The sequence below is a fragment of the Bos taurus genome, chromosome 13 (assembly GCF_002263795.3).
Source record: "Bos taurus isolate L1 Dominette 01449 registration number 42190680 breed Hereford chromosome 13, ARS-UCD2.0, whole genome shotgun sequence".
Taxonomy (NCBI): Eukaryota; Metazoa; Chordata; class Mammalia; order Artiodactyla; family Bovidae; genus Bos; species Bos taurus.
Window position 1 is genome coordinate 56,886,085 of NC_037340.1, and position 19,446 is coordinate 56,905,530.

General features: G+C 52.5%; 1 protein-coding gene across 1 annotated transcript in view; it reads right to left on the reverse strand.

The window, feature by feature from the left end:
* PHACTR3 (phosphatase and actin regulator 3) overlaps nt 1-15,612 on the reverse strand; it is a 206,116-nt gene extending 190,504 nt beyond the window's left edge. The window contains exon 1 of the mRNA XM_059892575.1: nt 15,549-15,612. The gene's annotated coding sequence lies outside the window, so the exon portion shown is untranslated. The remainder of the gene's footprint in view (nt 1-15,548) is intronic.
* Nucleotides 15,613-19,446: the final 3,834 nt, after the last annotated feature.

A 19,446-nucleotide genomic window follows, 5' to 3' on the forward strand; every position in this document is an offset into this window, starting at 1 on the left:
AATGAGGGGGCGGGGCGTTCCCAACCTGTATCCCCGCCCACCGCATCCTCGTCCTCTCTGCCCACCCTTTCTTGCCCCACCCCTCCTTGCCCAGAGGAGAGAGGCAGGAGGGGTGCCTGGCTCCTCCAGGGAGGCTTCCCCCAGATTCCTTGATGGAGTTGAGGAGGCCAGGGGAGGGAGGTGACACCCGCTAGGGCTGCCACTTACAGAGGTGTCCCCCGAGGTGTTAACGAGCAATTCTCACCCTGCTAGATGGGGGGGGGGGGGGGGGAGGGCGGGTGCCAGGGGGCGGGGAAACACAGGCAACTCCCACATCAGCTAAGGCAGCGCAAGGAAAAAGAGGCCAGCCTTGTAAAGTGCACAGAGAGGGACATGGTGGGGAGTGGTGTCAACAGCCTGGGTTAGGAAGGGGGCCAGACGCCTAGAGCGCAGGCCCCCAGGGACACGGGGGCGGGGGCGTGCATCAAGCTCCAATGGGCGGGATCCCATCTCAGCCCCTCAAACCACCCAGGGAGCAGGTGCGGCTCTCAGCCCCACTGCGATGACATAACCAACTGGGGCTCAAAGCAGGAGCATGCCAGGGGTCCCGCAGCTGGGCAGGGCCCAGGGACTTTCCTGGGCTGCTCGTTCATGCCCAGCCCTGGAGCAGGGCTGGGGTGCAGGAGGGGCACCTGGCAGCGTTGGGAGAAGGACCAAGGACAGAACTGAGACACAGGAGATGACGGTCCTCACTGCATACGGGGCTTTGGGCTCTTAGGAGCAGGGGCCTCAGAGAAACCAAACCTTCCTTCCTTCCAAAAACCCCCACAGCCCACTGTGTAGGTGGTGGGCTTGCCAGACACTGGGGATCCAACAGAAACAAGTGAGAAACCCTCGCAGTGGGTCTTCCAGGCGGCAGGAGGACAGAGCCGACAATGGTGGCCAATAAATCAACAGGGGACCCCAAAACATTTCACTGGAGTTGTCAACACGTTGTTGTTGTTTTCAGTCACTTAGTGGTCTCTGACTCTTTGCGACCCCATGGACATAGCACGCCAGGCTTCCCTGTCCTTCACCATCTCCCAGAGCTTGTGCAAACTCATGTCCATTGAGTTGGTGACGCTATCCAACCACCTCATTCTCTGTTGCCCCCTTCTCCTCCTGCCCTCAGTCTCTCCCAGCATCAGGGTCTTTTCCAATGAGTCAGCTCTTTGCATCAGGTGGCCAAAGTGTTGGAGCTTCAGCATCAACACATACCATGAGGCAAAGAGGAACTTGGTAGGACATTTTACTAAACACTTTTTATCCACATAAAAATGTGCTGGATGGGGAATACCTGGCTCCGGGCTGAGCCCTTTTCTGGGGTGGCGGTAGGAGGGGGTATCATTTCTTCCTCACAAGCCTCGGAGGTGTGAGCTACCTTAGAGGTGAGTGTACCTGCCCAGGTCATAAGCCAGGATAGGCAGGGCCGATGCCCCTGGTCTGGGGTCTCTCCAAGTGTGTCCTCAGGCAGCCCCAAGAGCCTTGCTGAGTCTTGGCCCAAACACAGGCAGGTCTCAGGACGCCCTCAACCTCATCATCAGTGCCTCCCACATCTACATGACAAGGCCTGCAGCGGGCTAGCCAGCAGCAGATGCAGAGATGGACCAGCGGGGTTGAGGTGGGCAGGGGAGTGGGGGAGACAGCAGCCCAGGGTCATGGGCAAAAGGAGGCGAGAAGGAAGGTGGACTCACGGGCTTCCAGCTGTGTCCCCCCACCCCCCACCCTCATGCTTTGGGGCTTTCCCTACTCAGAACCTGTATTGCTACTGACAATATTTTTCTTTTAATCAATCGGTTTGTTCGCGGGTTGGAAAGACCCCCTGGAGAAGGAAAGGGCAACCCACTGCGGTATTCTTGCCTGGAGAATCCCATGGACAGAGGAGCTTGGTGGGCTATGGTCCACAGGGTCACAGAGTCAGACACGACTGAAGTGACTCAGCACAGCACAGCATGGCTCAGCACTTAAATGCATTTTAAAGGAAAGCATCACTCCAGCGACAGAAATGTAGCCTCCCTGTCACACCTGCGGAGGATGAAGGACACAAGGATTATCTATAGTTGCCAATATTCCCCCAATGCCTTGTCCAAGTATATGCTACCCAAAACCATTTCTAGTTCCTTTGGGTGGTCTACACAGCTGTGCCTGCTCCCCTTAAGTGCATGGTGAGACTTGAAGGCACAGAAAAAGATAAGACTTAGCATTTGCTCCAGGAGCTCACATGGAGATTGGCAGGGGGTGGGGGGAGGTGTGGCGCGCGGGCAGAAGACAGAGGGAACAACCAAAGTGTAGTTGTCAAACACATATGTCAGTACCCTATTGATTTGTTTGAGCCAGGTAGGGAAAGAGATAGCCACTGTATTTTTCTCTAGCTTTGAAATGTTCCATTATAAAAACAGTTTCAGGTTTAAAACGAATTAGTGACCTGACCTCTACTGATCAGGAGAAATAAAAGTCCAATGAACTGCCAGAAGGAGAAACTTGGACCTTTCAAGTCATCCACGCTGAGACTGGGGCCAGCAGGAAGTCTGCAAAGATGTGGCCCCCGAAGTGTGCACAAGGCTGCTGTCTGCAAGTTCCAGCCTGCAGGATCCCCAATAAATTGTGAAAGTCACCAACTGTCTGTCCTCAAGATTTCTGCAGGGGCCCAGGGAACAGGTGTTTGTTGACTGAACCAATGAGTACGCACACAGTGGGGTCAAGACATAGCTGCTCCAGGAAAAGGGGCTCAGCATCTTCAGAACCCCAGTAGCTCCAGGCTTTCAGGGACAGAGGTGGTCACTTCCTGACCCTCCTTCCCCCATCCTGATGTTTCTCCTGAGGCTCCAGGGAACTGTCCTTCCCCATCACAGGAACAGAATTAAACCAGCAAATTCAAATGCTTAAAAATAACTATTCTAGCCAAGCTCATAGGGAACCAATGAAAGAGGGTCCAGAGGTCATACCCCAGGATGGGGATTCAAGACCAGAGGAAAGGGGAGAGTGAAGACAAAGCAGGTCCCCCAGAACCTGCCGTGAGGAGGGGAGCCCTGCCCTCTGCTGTTTACAGGAGGAACTGCACCCAACTGTGGCCCTTGGGAACTTCCCTGACCAGAGGGCTGACCTAGCCTTGATTGAACTTGGCTTCTTTTGCCCTTTGCCCTTGGTGGGGTCTCCAGCACTGGCCTTGCCCATTAGGCTACCCAGGGTGGTGATTCATGTAGTGCCAGCTGAGGCTGTTTTCTAAACACACTCTTCTAAAACAAAATCCTTCATGTCAGCAACCATGGTCCCCACCCTGAAAGGCACAGCAGCCAGAGCTGGCCTGAGAAATGTGCTTAGCCTGCCTCGCAGTGTCTTCTGTGCTCAGGTTGCTACAGAAGCCCTTCCAGGCCAGAGTTTGAGATCCAGGCAGGAGAAGGGTTTTGATCACTTTCTGTGTCTCCCCTCTAGGTGAGGGTGGGGGAAGAGCATTGCTCAGAGGGTGAGGGCATTCGACAGGACACCCAGCTCTCAGGACACAAAAGTCCTCTGATGCAAGACACTGACCTACTAACACCTTAAGTGCCTTGAGCACCTTCAGGTGACCAGGGAGGACCACATAGGATGGAAGTGATGGAGGCAGAAGAATGGGGAACAAGACGCCTGACCAGGAGAGGGACGGGGTGCCCGCTGCAGGAAAGACAGAAAACAGCCCCAGGCAGGCTCATCTGTGTCATGGACCCTCCCGTCCTGTCCTGGTTCATCCTGTTTTCCTTCCTTGCTGGAGGATGTTTACAGCTAATGGAGGGAAGCACCAAACATTTGATGCTTTTGAATTGTGGTGTTGGAGAAGACTCTTGAGAGTCCCTTAGAGTACAATGAGATCAAACCAGTCAATCCTGAAGGAAAGCAGACCTGAATATTCATTGGAAGGACAGATGATGAAGCTGAAGCGCTGATACTTTGGCTACCTGATGGGAAGTGCTGACTCATTAGGAAAGACCCTGATTCTGAGAAAGGCTGAAGGCAGGAGAAGAAGGGGACGATAGAGGACGAGATGGTTGGATGGCTTCACCGACTCAATGGACAGGAGTTTGAGCAAGCTCTGGGAGATGGTGAAGGACAGGGAAGCCTGGCATCCATGGGGTCGCAAAGAGCCGGACACGACTGAACGACTGAACAGCAGCAACAAACGCAGGGAGAGGGGCTGGTGCAGGGCCCCTGGGAAACGTGCTGATGGAGAGTCACACAGAGAAAAGGCAGTTGTCGCCATGAGCCTGGCAGACGCTGATGGCACTGTCCCTGCTCCCTGCCTGAGTGTCCTGTGTGGCCCTGGGGCCCCAGCGGCCCCCTGTGAGCCTGGGGGACACATGAGGATGGGATGCCCCAAACTGTGCAGAAAGGGATTCTGAAGGACATGGATGCTTAGAATGCTGACCACAAGTAAAAGGGAAAAGGACAGCGTTCGTCGGAAGTCACGCTCACCGCCTCGACCATCCGGCCACTTGACTCTTTTAAAAGGAGATAAGTCACGCTTAAATAAAGGTCACTGTCACCCAAACACTGGCTCTTTCCTCCAATTCAGCGTGTACACTGTAATGTTTGCTGGATTTATATTCTAAAGGGACTGGTTTCCTTTCCCATGGAGACCCCAGAGCCGGGCTCACTGCCTCACCACACACAGATTTATGCCTCCAACACCCCATCGCAGCAGGAATGGGAGACAGAGTACTTCATCGTAGAATAGTTCAAACACGGCATGGCGCCCAGTCCATAAATTACAGAAAATCCATAGCACAAGGCTTATCGGTAGTACTTTAAAAATACATCTTAAGTTCTGCAGCTGGAGTGATAATTCCAAGAACCCACTTGTACAAACCTATAAATAATGATGGCTTGTCTGTGTTTTCACAGAAGCCGTGATCTCTTTCAGGGCCCATAATTCACTAAATTCGTATGTGGGTTAAAGCTGGTGGGTCCACTGGGGTTTCGTGGGGAAGGGGAAGTTATTTAGGCAATTAGATACTGGCATCCTCACCAGGCCCCATTCTGGAACATTAGCAAGAGCTCCTATGACTTCCATGGCACACGGGGAGACAGCACTCATAAATGTGCTTAGCAGAGGCTTCATCAGTTCAGCGAGTTGGGGTGCAACGAAGATTACTCCTGGTACGTCACATTGTAGTTTTGGGGGATTGCTCACCCTCCTACTTCATTTTTTTGAAGGGTCACCTGGGAGACCCAGGATTTTAGGAGAATGGGCTCTGGGGGTCTATCAGCAGGAGAGAGTGGAGGGGCCGAAATCTCGAGTGAAGTGGGTTCTGTCTCCCACCAGAACCTGAAACACACAGCAAAGACCCAAGGGGGTGGGGCCGCTGGCACTGCATTCAAAAAGGCATGATTCACTCATGCACAGCACATACCAGGCACTGTAGGGGGCAGGGAAGGGGAGGGGAAGGTCCCTCCCCACAACAGCCCATGCAAAGGCCCCGGGGTGGAAGTACTGGGCAGTCAGAAGGGCTGAGAAGGGGCTGGGTGGTTGAAGCGCTGAGGGCAGGGTGGCATGCAGGGAGGGTGGGGGACAGGCCCAGGACCCAAGTGGTCTCATGACCCATGGTGCAAAGCACAGATTTTATCCTGGGACGATAAACCCAGAAAGGTCCCCAGCCAGGAAAGAAAGAATGAATTTCTCTTCTCTGGGGAGGTTATGGGAGGCAAAGAGGGGCCGGGAGATGAGGGGGTGGGCTAGGGGCTGCTGCACTGGACTGGGAGAGACACAGGCAGCCTGGAATGCAGAGTGGTGGACGGAGCCCACGTGCATTGTAACTGTGTATGTTCCAGCCACTCTTGATGCAAAGGTACCCAATAGCTGAACTGTAATAAAGAAAATTCCTACACAGGATTACTGTTACAATTCAGACAGTTACCAGCTGATTCCTGTGCTCTGTAATTTGGGCAAGGGGGTTGTTCCTTGAAGTTGGATGTGACTGCCCCCTCTCCCAACACAAATTCATGGAGCTGGTATAACCTGGCCCACCACAGTGGTTTCACCCTGTCCTTACCTAGTGCTCACTGTGGGCTGGACCCTGGGCTAATCAACTTACCCAAGAGTGTAGACGGGAATACCCTCAGATTCCAGCCCCAAGTTACTCATGCAAACACGACTCTAGGCACTACAGGGAAGGCTTTTGTGAACAAAAACTGGGTTATCATCAGCTGCCTGATTGATACCATCAGTCTCCTGATGATGGGAGATTATCCCAGATGATCGGACCTGGCCGTGTAATCACAGGACCCTCAAGGCAGAGGGAAGACAGAAGGGGAGGAGTGGGCAGAGGAGAGACGAGGCATTGGAAGATGCAACCCACCACTGCTGGCCTTGAGGGAGCCACAAGGGAACACAGTGGCCTCTGGAAATGATCCCCCAACAGCCTGCAGGGAAACGGGGACCCAGGTCCTGCAACTCATGAGCTGGATTTGGCTCCCCTCTCAGAACTCCAGGAAGGACCACAGACCTGGCCACACCTCAGCTCCAGCCCATGGGACTCAGAGCAGGGCACCGGCTGAGTCCACCTCCAGCCCAGGGGAGGACACATGACGATAAACAGGCGTCCCTTTGCCTGCAAAGTCTGTGGTCCTCCGTTTCGGCAGTCACACATCCTCCCATCCATTCTCCTGAGTGTCTGAGGCCTCCAGTCCCGGTGTCATCCTCTAGCCACAAGGAGGGTGAGGTTCAGAGGGGAAGGTCGTGCAGCTCTCCAAGGGTCCTTCTCCCACTGCTGCACAGCCCTGGGTGACCCCACACAGACCATTTGCAAAGAGGGATGTGCGCACATCCAAGGTCAACCCAAGACTCAAATGAAGGGTATGACCCATGCCGGGGGACTGGGGAGAGAACCGCCCTGGCATCCCACCTACGGGGCACAGACATCCACCTGAGGGGCAGGGCTCGCTCCTCCCACCAGCCACCTTATTTCCAAATCAGGCATCTCCCAGGTGCAGCCAAAGTTGGGGCACCCAGAAAGGACTCCCCCAAGAGGCACCAAGAACTAGCCTTGTCTTCCACGATAAAAGGCAGAGAACATAAATCCTGAGGCAGGAGAGCAAAGGCTAAGAATCCAGAGGCTGCCAAAGCTGACCACCCAGGTTCAGGGGCAGCTCCAGCAGCTGTGCGACCTTGGGCTACTTACTCCATCTCTCTGAGCCTTGGTTTTCCTCATCTGTCAAGTGGGCACACGCCTCCCATGGAGACATGCAGACAAAGGGGAAGAGCTAAGGACAGGTCAAGCCCTGGCTGCTGGATCATCTCCATTCCCACAAAGGAGATTTCAACCTGGCCTCTCCCACCATGGTAACTCCCACGCAGACCCAATGCAAATGACTGTTACCAAATATTTGTCACTTTCACCGTAATTCTCCAAGTTAGAAATCATTCTGTTCCATAAATGAAAGAATACCTCCTCTTAATTTTTATTATCCCAATGTTTAATCAAGAGGTAAAATATTGAAGCTAATTTACCATGAGTTTTTACTGTGGCTTATAGGGAAAAGGGGGCTTCCCTGGTGGTTCAGATGGTAAAGAATCTGCCTACGATGCAGGAGACCTGGGTTTGATCCCTGGATTGGAAGATCCCCTGGAGAAGAGAAAGGCAACCCATTCCAATATTCTTGCCTGGAGAATTCCATGGACAGAGGGCCTGGCGGGCTACAGTGCATGGGGTCACAAAAAGTCAGACACTCACTTTTTCATAGGAAAAACACCAGACAGAAAAGCGATTAAAGCAAAAATAGAAATTTGCAACAAGCCTCACCCATGCCAACATCCTCATTATCTGAGTGCGTAAGAATTAAAAGAAATGTGGCCACAGATGAAAGATAACATTCTCTTCACACAGATGTTCGGGACACTCTTAAGTGGAAAGAGAGGCAGTCCTTCACTCGTACCAGAAACCTCATCGCGGGCAGGGTCTACTTCTGGTCCTTGCCCTGCGGGGCAGCGGCAGTGACCCCACCATCCCAACGCACACAATGCAGGCAGCAGGGCGCCTGCCTGGCTTCCAGGAGACCTGCTGGTGACAGAATGGGACACAGATGGACAGGGAAGCAGGTGAGGCAGACGCTTTGATAGGAGCTTCTAAATTAGGAGTAAGTGTAATAAATTAGGAGGGTGGGAGGAGGTGACTGCCAAGGGTGCCTGTCTGTACCTATACAAAGTACAAGGGGTCAGTATTGGAGGAGAGGGCCCAGGCGGGCCTCCACTCACCTGTTTTAAGTTTGCTACAGCAAGGGTGTGTTAATAATTGGAAACAGCCTAGAAATACGATGTGCTTTCAGAAGAACAGGGCAGACTCAAATAGAGATGCTGCGAGCTGCTTCCTATAACTCTGGAGGGAAATCAATGCCAAACTGGGGGGTTTTTCTGCAAAAATGGGTCTCCTCTGGGGAGAAACCAGAGGCTCCACGTAAGATCAGATGCTGCCCAAAGGAAGAAGCTTCTAGAGCCCGAGGGCAGCTCTCTCCAGAGGCTGAGAAAAGGCAGGATTTCCCAGGCCCCACCTGCTGTCCAGGCACTCAAGAAGCCCACCTGCTATGTGTGTGGCAGGACATGGGCATGCCCAGAGCAGTGAGCAGATTGCTGCAGGACCAGTCCACACTGGCCGCGGAGGACGGAGTACTAACAAGGGAGTGGACAGAGGGCTGTGGTATGGGGTCTCCGGGGCTGCAGGCCCCTCTGGTCACCACAGCCCCAGCAAACACCCAAGCCCAGCTGGGAGGAGTTGTGTGCAAAGGGTATACACTGCTGCTACTGCTCCTCCTTAAAATAAATTGCAACTGTATTCAGTAGAAATCCCAAAGGCAGCAGGTTGCCTTAATGAAGCCCAAACAGAGGAGGGGTCTGGGGACCCAGTGCCCTGGGCTTATTAAGTCTTGAGATGCATGTCTGTGCAGGTACACAGGGAGGGGCTCCTTCCGGGGTCGGGTGGCAGGGCAAGTTCAGCCTTCAACAGCAGCTGAGCAGCAAGAAGGGGCACCTAGGATTCTCCAAACACCTGACCCTGTGGGCTGGTGTTTCTGGGTAAAAGTGAAAGCGTTAGTTGCTCAGTCATATCTGACTTTTTGCAACCCCATGGACTGTAGCCTGCCAGGCTCTTCTGGCCATGGAATTCTCCAGGCAAGAATACTGAAGTGGGTTGTCACTTCCTTCTCCAGGGGATTTCCCCAATCCAAGGATTGAACCCAGGTCTCCTACACTGAAGGCAGATTCTTTATGATCTGAGCCACCAGGGAGGTTCTCTGGGTAAAAGGGGTTTCTTAAATGCAAAATGAAGTATTGATCAATAAAACCATATAAGTTATCGAATCAGAAAGCAAATTCTTGCCCCAAACCTGCTTCAGTTTAAGGTTCAGGAGACATAGGCTGCCTTGGGGTCACATGTCCACTCCCCTCCCGCAGGCCACCTTTCCTTCTCTGCTAACACATGGCTGGAGCTTTCCATCAGAACCAATGACTCCCTGAGTTAAACATTTTGACTTCTGGAATTCCTATTAAAAATCTGTATTCAGGAGAAATAAATCAAGAATTTGGGATTAATAGATACACACTACTATATATAAAATATACGAACAGCAAGGACAACAAGAACAGCAAGGCAACAGATAGTTGCCTGTATAGCACAGGAAACTATAGTTAATATCTTGTAATATTGGAAAATGGAAAAGTATCTGAAATACATCCATCTATTTACATGTGTAACCGAGTCACTTTGCTGTATACCTGAAACAAACACAACATTGTCAGTCAACTATACTTCAATGTAAAAAAAATCTGTATTCTACCTCGTACTATTCACAGAAGTATAGCAGATTAGAAACAAATGTAAAGAAAAAAGCTATACACTCATCAAAAGGAAACGGGTGGAGGTGTTCATGAGTCAGTTATCCTGGTTTGCCCAGGACTCAGCGGTTCTCAGGACATGGGAGTTTCAGCGCGAAAACCAGGACCACCCTGAGCATCCTGGGACAAGACATTCACTCTAAATTTGAGGCAGAAAGAGACTTCTTGAAGAAGACACAAAAGGCAAAGACGTAAAGAAAAAGCTTAATGAACTTGACTACGTCAAAGCTGAAAACATGGAGGTGAAATGTACAGCTTGGTGGTGACAGAAGTATATTATAGGTTTGAAAGTTGCTAAGAAAGCAGATTGTAAACATCCTCATGACACATACACATACACACACAAATTATAACTATTTATCATAATGAACACTAACCAGACTCATTGTGGTGGTCATTTTGCAATATATACAGTGAATCATTATATCATTTACCTAAAATGTACATGTTATAGTCAATTATACCTTTAAAGAGCAAACTAAAACTTCTACTCAACCAAAGACACAATAAACAGAATTAAAAGCCAGCCACAGGGAGAGCAAATATCTCTGCAAGCAAGCAGATTAGAACCCAGAATACACACAGAGCTCTCAAGACACCAATTACAAAAAAGAAACCAACAACCCCACAGAAAAGAAGCAACTCACGAAAAGTGAATCCACATGGCCAATTAACATAAGAAAAACCTTCTCCAGAAATTGAGAGAATACAAATGAAACCAAGAAAATCCCCCTCTTCTGCTGTGGGACTGACAATATTTAAGAAATTGAACGAGAGAACTTTTCAGACACTGCAGATGGGAGTGATACAGCCACTCTGGGGAAAAATGTTGCTAAACCAAGAGAAATTTACAGGCTCAGAAATTCCACACCTTAGAACAAGCCCTCAAGACAAACTCGTGTATAAGTGCACGAAGAGGATGCTCAGAGACACAGCCTGTAACAAGAGGGACTGGGGACGCCCTCCATGGGCAGCAGCCACAGAAAGGCTGCAAATGGTGGAATATTCTAAATCAAATAGGAAGACTCTACGAAACCCAGATAAACCTCCCAGACATGCTGCTGAATGAAAACAGTAAGTTTCAGAACAAGACGGCTGTATTCAGACACCATCTCTTTAAAACATGTACAGGAAACCATTCTGTACAGCTTCTATCAAGATCCCCCACACACACATGAAGACAGTCTGGTGGGAAAAGATTCACGGTAACAGGGGTTTTCTCCCAGGAAGGAGAGGAAGGAGTCACTTTCACTTCCCACTTGGAGAAAGTTTGCGACCCCATGGACTATAACCCATCAGGCTCCTCTCTCCATGGAATTCTCCAGGCAAGAATATTAGAGTGAGTTGCCATTTCCTCCTCCAGCGGATCTTCCCAATGCAGGGATCAAACTCGGGCCTCCTGCACTGCAGGCAGGTTCTTTACCACTGCACCAACTGGGAAGCCCATTCATGAAATACTAGAGTAATTATATATAATTTTTTTCTCCAAAGAAACCTGTTGCCCGCCTAGAACACCTCAGGCGTTCATCTGACAAGTATTTACCAGCTACAGACAGACCCATTCTAAAACCTGAGGATCACTCATTTCCCTTCAACCAAAAATGGAGCCATAGACCAATTAATCTGGCCAAGCTCATCCGCCGTCCTTAAGGGGGTGAGGACCACTTTGCCTGGATGCAGAATACGTGGCAGGAGAATGCCCCAGGGAAGGGGACAGGAGGAGAGGGAAGAGCTTGGCCAGACCCTCACAGGGTCTTCCACTGCTGCCTGGAGGTGGCAAACCCTGCCTTCGCCTCCCAGTGCACACCTGTCACAAGAGAGACGACTGAGGCTGGAGGATGATCCAGATGCTGGGAGGAGGGGGGACTCTCAGGTCAGGTGCACACAGGTGTGGGCTTCGCATATTGCTGGGGGTGGGGCACTGGAAACATGCTGGGGTTTGCAACACCCAGCACCGACTCTCCTCCCGCTGTCATCCCGTTAGGGGAAACACTGACTGGAACCTGGCCAGGCAAGAGAATAACCACTTGTATGAGTTATCCTAACAATAGGAGGTCCTGGAAAAGAACGTGGAACCAACAAGCTACCATCAACCATAAGAATTTGGGAAAGCAGAGAGAATTTGCCAGTCTGTACATCCTACCAACCTCCCAGAATCCTCCTTGCTGGAATCCACCTTGGCTGACCAATGTGTTCACCACCAGGACGGACCCTGAGTCAGAGTGACTGGCCAGAGACAACCCGGGAACTAACCCCATCGCCATAAAACCTGAGACTGTGAGCCACATGGTGGAGCCGTGCTCCTGGGTTCCCTTATCCTGCTGCTCTCTGCTCAGGCACCCCTTCCCAATAAAGTCTCTTGCTTTATCAACACATGTGCCTCCTCGGACAATTCATTTCCGAGTTTTAGATAAGAGCCCGCTCTCGGGTCCTGGAAAGGGTGCCCCTTCCTGATTTTCTTGGGGCTGGGGGAAGAGGGGTCTCAGGTCTGGCTACTGAAGGGATGCAGGCTCCATCCTTGCCTGGGACTCGCCCGTGCACCCCCACCCCCATTCCCAAGGGCAAGTGGTGTGACCCAGCCTGAGCCCCAGACAGGCAAGAGGACACTAGTTGAAGCTATGAGGTCACCCTTTGAATCTCCAGCTTCCTGAATTGCTTGTCACTTGTTAGCAGGAAGGCCTCCACAGTACAGGGGGTCATCCTGACAATTTCAAAAGAGTTTAGCAGCTCAGTCTCCTAACTCTGAGCCCTTGTGTGAGCCTGGGAGATGGGGCATTGCATTTCCAACTGCCTCCTGCAGCCCCTAAAGCCACAGCCTGTAATGAACACCAGCTGGGACATGCCATGCTCTCATCAATCACTCCTTTCCCTTCAAAAAAAAAAAAAACTAATTTGGTACAGAAATATCCTAGTATGAGTCAGGGCTTCCAAATCAACTTTGAAGTCCAGAAGAATATTTGTTCCTAAATTCACGCTGGCCACAGAAATAGTCCAAGAGCCCATCAGGGTTGGGAGTAAGGACTTGCCCCAAGCAAGCTCTGGGAAGCAGCTGCAGAGACTGAAAGGGTAGAACTACAGGTGGCAGCCCGACAAATTCTCCCAGTTCCAGAGGTGAGAGAACCCCCCGTCAAGGTCCAGCCATCAGAATGCCCAGAGTGGTGGGCACACAGCCTAGCTGTACCCTGGTCTCTGGAACCTCGCTCTGAAACTTGGCAGTTGGACCAACAGAGAAAGGCAACAGTGAAACCCAAAGCCTCAGCCCCACACCAGGGACTCTCAGATGGGAGGCTGCAGGCTGCCTGCCCACCCCAGCTCCAGACTCAGATAGGCAGAGGCCTACTTGGCACATCCTTGAAGACGTCAACAAGCCTGTCCAAGTGGACGTGGCCTCCTCTCCCCAAACCCCTCACCCCCTGACCAGTCTCCCCACTCCTCCAACCAAGCCTACCACAGCTTCATAGATGGAACCCCAACCCACCAGGCTTAAGACACAAAACCTATGGCAATCCTGGATTTCAGACCCCCAAGGCTTCAGCAGGCCCTATGGGCTCCAGCCCCTGTGCTGCCCACTTCCACCACCACTGTCCTCCCTTCAACTGCAGGTGGCCCCTCCCCACCAGGAGCCTGGTGCCACAGGACACCACCGGCTGGTCATACCATTTCTGAGGCTAAAGTGCACTGATGGCCTTAGATTGCACACGTGGAACCCCCACCACTCATCAACAGGTCCAGGGCCTACCAGCCGTCTGGCCAGGCATGGGTCCTCATCTCCCCTCGCCTGGGGTCTCCAGCCTCATGAGCTTCTTCTGGCCCCCAACTCCACCAAGCCAACTCCATGCAGGGCCACTGCCTTTCCTCCTGCTGAAAATGCTCTCACCCACTCTCCTCACATGGCTCCTGCTTCTCCCCATTCAGGTCTGCACCCAAACATTCCTCTTTAAGACCCTCCCTTGCCACCCCCCACCCGCCACCCCGGTCTTCTTCTAACATTTCTCTGTAGACAGATTGGGCTCCCCTCACCAGAATTAAAGCTCCCTGAGGGCAGGGAGCTGACCCCCTGCTCTGCCGCATCCCCAGCATATAGGTCAGCGCCTGAGCCATTTTCAGGGATTAATACAAACATCTGCCGGCCGTCTCTCAGTTGGCTTTCTCCTTGGCGAAAGTGGGTTAGCAGCGGCTGAGCCCAGCATCCTTCAAGGCCCGGGCAGAAGCCATAGAACTATTTTAAAAATGCCAAAAAACTGAAATGAGCATGTGGGGCAGGAATTGCATCATGTCCACAGGCAGGTCATACACTTGTGACAGCTCTGAATAAGCTGCCAAGCTGAAGGTCAGGATGTGAAAGGTCTGCTCTCAAAATCTGACCCCAAAATGCTTCGCTACAAACTCAGTGCCAAAGTATTGCACGGGTTGCGGGGGCGCTGCTTTCAGGGGAGGAAGCTGACACTGGTGCAGTGTGCCGACACTCCCCTTGTGCAGCCACGGGGCTGAGGGCGCTTTCGACCCCACTAGAGGGTGAGTGCGCCCCCTCTCGTTCACCACCTTACCCCCGGGCTCTGCGCAAGGTCTCCCGTTAGCAGGTGCTTGATACTAATGCTGGGTGGAGTCAACAGAAGGGCCGTCCAACCCCTAGATGGGGCTCCACTCACCACACGGAGGTGCCCCCGAGCTTCTGTGTGGGCCTCTCATCTTCAGGGCACCGCAGAGGGTCTGGCACGTAACAGGCTCTCAAATGACGCCTGCTGGTCTCAACAACCCCAGAATCCCATCCTTCCCGACCCTGTAACTCCAGGTATCTCAGAGTTCCCCAACCTCCGCACGGTTGCCCTGGCATTCTTTTTCTTTCTTTTCCGGGGAGGGGGGTGTTGGGGAGAGGGGAGCTTCCCGAAAGTCACAGGATATTTGGCAGCATCCCAGGCTTCTCTCCCACAAGATGCTTCCGGGGACATCCCCCTGTTGAGAACCACCGGTGTTTCTAATCCAGAGTTCCCAGACCGGCCTGAAATGACCTGGGGCACGGCTTAAAAATACAGATTCCAGGAGATTCTAAGGGGCAGGCCTAGGATTGGATTCCCCAGAGAATTCGAACACTGGACTAACTCTCTTTGGGCTGCCCCAGTGTTCAGCCCAGTCACTAGCTCCTCTCCGGAGATCCTGTCCCTTTAACTTGGCTGGACCGGCTCCAGGAGCAGGTGTCTATCCGCAGGGGCCCTGGCAGCGCCTGCCTGCACAAGTGGAGGGAGGCCCGCGATCCTCCCTGGGGGGACAATGAACACATGTGGAACTCTCACCAGGTGGCAAGCGCTACTTACGTGATCCCAGCTACTGCCCCAAGACTTAAGTGTTGGATCGCACCCCATCTCACAGACGCAGAAACTGAGGCACAGTGAAGTCCAGTGCCGTGAGCACCGGGTCACGCAGCCACAGAAGCCTTCTCATCCCGGGACCGCCGACCCCAGCAGGGCTTTGGACCACTGCGCCCACTGCCTGCCCTTGTTGTTTGGGAACGGAGTCGCCCACCTTGGCTGCCGGGACAGCCCGAGCCAGGAGGCGCCACCTCTGTGCTGGGGGCGCAGCGGATATCCGAGACACCCCGCAGCGGTCAAGGGCAGGACGCAGGCTCCCGGCCCACCGGCCCCCAGCCCCACGCCCGCCCCTCGCGCCGCGCGCTTACCTTGCGCCGGGCCTCGAGCGGTGGCGGCGGCGTCCCGGGCCCCGAAGGCGCGCAGCAGCGAGCGCACTGGCGCCGGCCAGCGGGCGCGCCCCCCGCCCCGCCCACGCATCCCACCGGAGGGCAGCTCCGGGAGGCGTCCACGGGGCAGCCCAGCGCCGCGCAGAGCCCGGGGCTGCGGGAGGGCCGGGGGCGGGGCGGGGGCGGGGCGAAGCCGGGGCTGCAGGAGGGCCGGGGGCGGGGCCGGGGGCGGGGCCGCCACTCGAGGCCAGCCTCTCCACCTCGCGGGGGCGCCGCCGTGACCTTGATCTAGGGACCCCTCGCGCTCCGCAGCCCAGGATGCTGGACCTCAGTGTCAGGACGCTCTGGACACGTTAAAAAGACAGCCGGGCCGGAGGTGGACCGCCCGCTTAAATTACCTTGTAAAGAAATTGCCCAGTTGAGCTGCTGTGCGACGCTGGCCGCCGAGTCGCTTGACTTCTCTGAGTCCCAGTGTTCACGGGCTTGGGGAAGGTGAAAGATGAGAGTGAGCCTAGCTCTACACGGGGCCTGACCCTCCGGATGTGGGCGGCACCTTGGCCGCCTTTGGTGTAACTGCTGTGAAATGCAGAATGAGCTTCTCATTAAAAAGGTAATAACAACATACTATTTAGCTTGATGAGAACTAAGTGCCCAGGCCCCCCTCCCAAGGCCCTCTTAGCTCTCCTCCCATCACAACCCTTTCTCCACTCTCAAGCACCTGGGAGCCTTCAGTCCCGAAAAGCTAAGGATGTCCAGCTCACTTTGAGGTGGAGGTTGCCTGTGAGGTAGAGTCTCTGGCCTGAAATGGGCTCAGGGACCGCGTCAGCACCAAAGCCATCAGACTGACTCACTCAGTGTAACAGGCATAGGTCCTGAGAGCCCCAAAGGTGGTCACCTCCACCCCATCTCCATCACTGAGAGCTTTCCACGTGCAGCTCTGCTCAGGGCCTCAGAGGTCCTCCTATTCAGGCCCAGCAGCAAACATGAGCAGGTCCATTTAACAGATGCAGAAGGGTAGGCAGCAAAAAGGAAAGCCTGGTCCACAGCCATGGGGATGTTGAATGCAGTTGCGGGCACCGGGATGGAGCCAGCAGTCCCACCCATCTGCATCCTCCCTGGGACACACACAACTGGCTGCTTCCAGCATCTCCCCCACTGGAAGGCAACTCACTCTCATCTTCAGAACTTTGTGAGAATAATAAGTTACCAGCTAACATTATGTGGCACCGTGATGTGTAGTCATACATTCATTTGCTCTTTATGACAAACCCTTGAGCAGGTTGCAGTTACTATCCCCACTTCTGTTGTTGTTCAGTTGCTAAGTTGTGTCCGACTCTTTGTGACCCCGTGGACTACAGCATGCCAGGCTTCCCTGTCCTTCACTATCTCCCAGAGTTTGCTTAAACTTATGTCCATTGAGTCAGTGATGCCATCCAACCATCTCAACTTCTGTCATCCCCTTCTCCTCCTGCCTTCAATCTTTCCCAGCATCTGGGTCTTTTCCAATGAGTTGGCTGTTCGAATCAGGTAGCCAAAATATTGGAGCTTCAGTTTCAGCATCAGTCCTTCCACTGAATATTCAGGGTTGATTTTCTTCAGGATCTACTGGTTTGATCTCCTTGCTGTCCATGGGACTCTCAAGAGTCTTCTCCAGCACCACAGTTTGGAAACATCAATTCCCCACTTTACAGATGAGAAAATACAAGTTCCAGGAGAGCTGAGACCTTGTCACATCTATTGCTTCATCTACTAGCTCTTGTAAGAGAGCACAATAATCACCGCCTATTTTTAGAGGAGGAAACTGAGTCTTAGAGAAATGAGGGAACTTTCCCTAGGAAGTTAGGGTGAGAAAGCATCAGGATTCAATTCCCAGTTGACATCTCAGTGCCCTTGCTCTCCGCCATGCCCACTTGGGCATGCCCTGATGAACTCCTACTCATTCTATAAGGCTCAGTCTTAGCACTGCCTCTGCTCTTCAGCATCCCTGTTTCTCCTCCCTATGCACTTGGTTCTCCTGTGTCCATGCCCCCAGCATAGAGTGCACCTTTTGTTGGGCACTTGGTGGCTCAATGGTAAAGAGTCTGCCTGCAGTGTGGGAGACCCGGGTTTGAGCCCTGTGTCAGAAAGATCCCCTGGAGAAGGAAATAGCAACCCACTTCAGTATTCTTGCCTGCAGAATCCCATGGACGGAGAATCCTAGCAGGCTATAGGCCATAGGGTCACAAAAAGTCAACATGACTGAGCAACTTCACTTTCACTTTCACTTTCTGTTGGGCATTGTGCCATCAGATACCCACATACCTGCCCCATCCCCACTGGGCTGGTCTTCTAGGAGACAGGTGTTGATCCTAGTCACTGCCTTCCAAGGCCCACTCAGGGTCAGTGAGCATATGTTTTGCAGCCTCTGTCTTTCTCTGCTAGTAAAAAGGGAAAAAAATCCATTTGCCTCTGGGAAGCTTCCTCCCCAGGGCTGGTAGAGCCAAGTTCCCTCCCTCCCAAATGCCAGGGGTGGGCTCATGACCCATTCTGAACAATCAGCATAGTCTATCCATCTGACCTCGATGATCAGGAAAGTTTGTTCAGAGAGGTATACTCTTGAGACTTTCAGTGGGTGGGGAGAGAAACCTTTTTAATCCACTGGCCCTGATTCTGGGATCAGGGATTCTGAGAGCCATCACATGCTTCAAAATTGAAAAGACACAGAAGGGGGAGGATTCCAGAGGTGCTGGGGCTGAGTATCTGGATCCAGCTTTGCCTGAAGGCAGATCCATGTAGGGTTAGAATTTACAGTCACACTCCCTGCAGTCTCCTTTCCACTTCATCCTTTGTGGGAAAGAAGTCATTAGAAAGAGAGAGTAAGTAGACAGATGTTTAACGTAATCACAAGTCAAAAGTGTACTTTGGGAAATCCACAGAATGGGAGAAAAATATTTCCAAATTATACATCTGGTAAGGGGTTAATATTCAGAACATATAGAGAACTCCTAATATTGAAAACCAAAATGAAACAACCTAATTCAAAAATGGGCAAAGGATTTCACTAAATAAACATTTCTTCAAAGAAGATTTACAATGGCCAGGAAGCACATGAAAAGGTGTTCAGCATCATTAGGGAAATAGAAACCAAATCTGTAATGAGACATCACTTCTCACCCATTAGGATGGCTACTATGGGATAAAAATAAATGGCAAGGGTTGGTGAGGATGTAGGGAAATTGCAAGCTTTCTATATTGTTGATGGGAATTGACAGTGAAATAGTAAAGATGTCATTTAAAAAAAAATTAAAGGTACTAGGACAGGTCTCCCTCTCTCAATATCCTTCTCTCTCCTCCCTCCCCACCTCCCAGTCCTTCCAGCCCTCTCTCTGTCCTTCTGTCCCTCCTTCTCCCTCCCTCTCAGCTCCTGGGCTCCCCTGCCTGTCCACAGACCAGTGCCTTCAACACCTCGCATCTCTTTGCAGGTGACATCATGCCAGACCACAGGACAGGACCGCAGGGTCTTACTCAACCTGCACAACAGGGAGTGCAGCTGACCAGCCTCATCTGGGGCCAGCACATGCCCCGTACCAGCTGCTGTGGTCTGGGGATGGGTCTCTGGTCTCTCGGGGGCTGAGCAGTTTCTTTCAGGAGAGCATGTGACAGGGTGGCGGGGGAAAGCATGACGATCATTCACATTTATGGAACACTTCCTACTGCCGGCCGTGCTAAACACTTTATCCCAGTTAATCTTTACAACAATCCAAAGAAGGGATTACGACTTATCCCCTCTTACAAATCAGGAAACGGAAGCTCACAGAGGTTACTGAGGCCCCACGGCTAATGCCTGGATGACCAGGCTCAAGCCTGGGAGCTGGGCTCCGGGACCCACGCTCCTGGCCAC